The following is a 3,708-nucleotide window of genomic DNA, read 5'->3' on the forward strand; positions in this document are numbered from 1 at the left end:
TCCTACAAGTCCGCAGGCCTCGATCTGTCTTTGGGAGTCATGGCACACTCCCTCAGAGGGGCGTGTATGAGAGCCTTTCCCTCCTTGGAGGTCATCTGCAAGGCTGCCACCTGGAGGTCCAATTCACTCGTTCACAAGGCACTATAGAATGGATAAGCAGGCCTCTGCAAAGGCTGCCTTCAGACAGAGGGTCCTGCAGTATGTTGTCTCAGTCTAGGAACCCGTCTTTCCCTCCCAGGGACCAACTGCTTTTCTGTGTCCCAAAAGTCCAGACTGCCCCACCGAAGGACCACTGGAGAATGGAAGATTTGTCTCACTTACCATGAATCTTCCTTCTCGGTTATCCAGAGGTGGGACAGTCTACTCCTGCCCGAAGGTAATGGTAAGGCGGGCCCTATCACAGTGGGGGCATGCTGTAATTCCCTAGACGTATATGGTTATGGCTCCTCCCCATCTCTTGGCCATCCGGGGGGGGGGGTGTTGGGTGTTTGCTTTAGATTTAGTATCAAAGGATTATGTATCTTCATTGGCTCAGCACACAATGTCAGGGTGATGACACAAAAAAGATGCAGCAACCCTGCCTGCCTGGAGGAGGAGCTTCTTCCCGTAGGTCCAGACTGCCCCACCTCCAGACCACTGAGAAGGAAGATTCATGGTGAGACAAATCTTCCATTCTCTTGCATAGAAAACCAGCCATCTGAATGGTGCTGCTGTTTATCGATGGCATTGTGAATTGGATGTTTGCCACTAAATTGCCAGGCAGATGAGGGAAGCCAGGATATTTGATGGTGTTCATAAGACACTGAGAGGTTGTTTATGTCTTGCTGACTGTCTCAAACACATGTTTTTGTCATCATGTTCTGAAGGACAGATGTTTGTTTTCTAAACGGCACTTACTTCCCGGCGACAGGTCACCTTTTGTGCAAATATGTTAATAAATAAATGAAGGCAGTGGAGTGATGTTGTTGTGGGTATGTCAGTGCTGAGATGGGCAACATTGGGCAGGGGGAAATTATATGACATAGCCGTTGTAAGATTCTCAAATCTTTTTTTGCCTTCCTATGATTTCAGAAGACCTACAAAAACGTACATAAATGAATCGGGGGTGGGGGGTGGATGGCGGCGAATGGCTCTGTTCCTCAGTCTGAATTCTAAAAACAAAACAAAAACTATATGGTCTCTAGCCCCAGCATTCATGTATGAATAAATGTTTAGCTGCATTCTGGCTTGTGGGTCCTTTTGCTTTCTTTGACTTTGCATTTTTGAGAATGGGCCACGACTGACTGTGAGAGCATGTGCTTGGCATGCAGAAGGTCTCCGGTTCAATCCCCGGCATCTCCATTTCAAACAACCAGGCTGTCAGTGATGTGAAAGACCTCTGCCTGGGACCCTGGAGAGCGGCCAGTTTGAGTAGACAATGCTGACCTTGATGGTTTGATTCAGTGTAAGGTAGCTTCATGTGCTCATTAGTCTTTTAATTTGACTGTATTGTGGTTGACACTGTTTATTAGCTGTTTCGAGGACCCTGTGTGTTTGTAGGGGCGTCCAGTGCAACTGCAAGCACATCTCCTGAGAATCTGATAAAGGTCTAGTCGGTAGGGCTTTTGTAACGTATACAGGCAGCACCCAGGGGCAAGTTTCTTCTTTGCATGTCTTTCAGTTCTGGCCCTGCCGGGCTCCTGTATGGGAGTCGGCGGCTGAGCGAGCGGATCGAGAGGCTGATGGAAAGAAGGCCCTGCCAGAGAGAGAGCATGGGCCAGAGAGCTAAATAAAAACCATTCTTAAGTTGAAGCAACGCTGACATGTCCTGTTGTTCACGATACTACAGGGGCTTAGTTCCAGGGAAATGGGTGGATTGAATGCTTTAAATAAATAAATAGAACAAGTAAGAAAAGTACTCACCCGTGGATTCTTGGCTTTAGCAGATGGGGGTGAATACTGATTTCCGACACAGTACCTTCAGCGGTAAAGCCATGCATCTGTAGGTACGTTTTCCTATTGCCTACTGACCTTTGGATTCAAGTGCGTTAGAATGTGAGTAGCCTTAGTTTTTCTGCTGCAAATATTTCAAAGTTTAGGTTAGGATGCCAGACGACGACTGAGGGGTGACATGATTGAGGTTTATAAGATTATGCATGGGAAAGAGCAGGTAGAGAAAAAGGTATTTTCCTCACTTTCTCACAATACAAGAACTCATGGGCACTCCATGAAATTGCTGAGCGGTCGGGTTAGAACGGATAAAAGGAAGTCCTTCTTCACCCAAAGAGTGATTAACACTTGGAATTCACTGCCACAGGAAGTGGTGGCGGCTACAAGCATGGCCGGCTTCAAAAGGGAATTAGATAAGCATATGGAGCAGAGGTCCATCGGTGGCTATTAGCCACAAGGTATAGATAGGGACTCTGGGGCAAGTGATTCTCTGTCATCTTGGTGCTTGGGGGGGTCAACAGTGGGAGGGCTTCTAATGTCCTGGCCCCACTGGTGGACCTCCTGATGGCACTGGTATTTCTGGCCACTGTGGGATACAGAGTGTTGGACTGGATGGGCCTTTGGCCTGATCCAACATTGGCATCTCTTATGTTCTTATGTTCTTATGACATCTTGGTTGTGTATGCATTTTTAGTGTCATTTCTGATAAACCGGAGCGACAGTAGTTTAAAGCAGGCTCTGGTTTTAGAGAAGGGCCACCATCTGTGTGGAAATTCTCCTGCACAAAATTGAAGGCGACCTGTGCCGGAGCTGGGGTTGCTTCAACCTCTAGGTGGGGCCTGGGGATCTCCTGGAACGGATCTTCAGAGATCAGTTCCAATGGAGAAATTGGCTGCTTTGGAGGGCGGACTCTACGGCATTAAACCCTGCTGTGGTACCTCCCCAAACCCTGTCCTCTCCAGGCTTGACCACCAAATCTTCAGGAATGTTCTGACCCTAGTTCCCCACAATCCTGCTGGGCTTTCCGTGCTGATCTCCTTAGCGTCACGTTTCAGCTGCTCTTGGCCATCGAAGCACAAGTGCCATCCCATTTACACTGGTGCAAAGATATATTAAGGACTGGTGACAGTGGATATTAGAGCCAGCAATGGTTAGCAAAATTATAAATCCATTTGGCTTCCCTGAGAGTTCAGAGTCAGGCCTGAGGCGATTGTTTAAATCTTGCGAACGAGGTCATTCTGTATTAGGCCCTTCCTTCTGTTTTTAGTATTTTTTTCCACCAGACCCTTGCAAATGTCAAAAGACGTTGAGCCTGCATATGAGGGTGAGGAAGGGCATTGCGGAAAACTCTGAAGTAGTCCAGAGGGAAAAGAGGGATCGAGATGGGGCTTCCAGTTAATACCTTGCTTTCTACCTAAAACGGGGGGAAGAATGATAGCTGCAAGCACCATTGGAAAGTTCGGCTTGACCTTGAGACTCAGGGTAGGGCCCGGCGCTTTGGGCTACCGGCTCTGGGTTGGGAAATACCCTGGAGATTTGTGGGATGGAGCCTGGGGCTGTTGGGGTTTGCTGAGGGGAGGGACCTCGGCAGGGGTCATTTCCTGCAGGAGCGCACAGGAGCGTAGCTCTGGCAGTAAAGAGCCCAGGGGGCGGGCACATACAACAAGCCCCGCCCCCTGCTCCCAACAGCCCTCAGTCAGAGCAAGAAGCAGCCAGGTAAGCTGCAGAGGCCCCCCCCCCCAGCCTCTTGGTCCAAAACAGTCCAGTGGCACCTTTAAG

The sequence above is a fragment of the Gekko japonicus genome, unplaced genomic scaffold, assembly GCF_001447785.1.
Source record: "Gekko japonicus isolate JY-2015 unplaced genomic scaffold, Gekko_japonicus_V1.1 scaffold861, whole genome shotgun sequence".
NCBI classification, from domain to species: Eukaryota; Metazoa; Chordata; class Lepidosauria; order Squamata; family Gekkonidae; genus Gekko; species Gekko japonicus.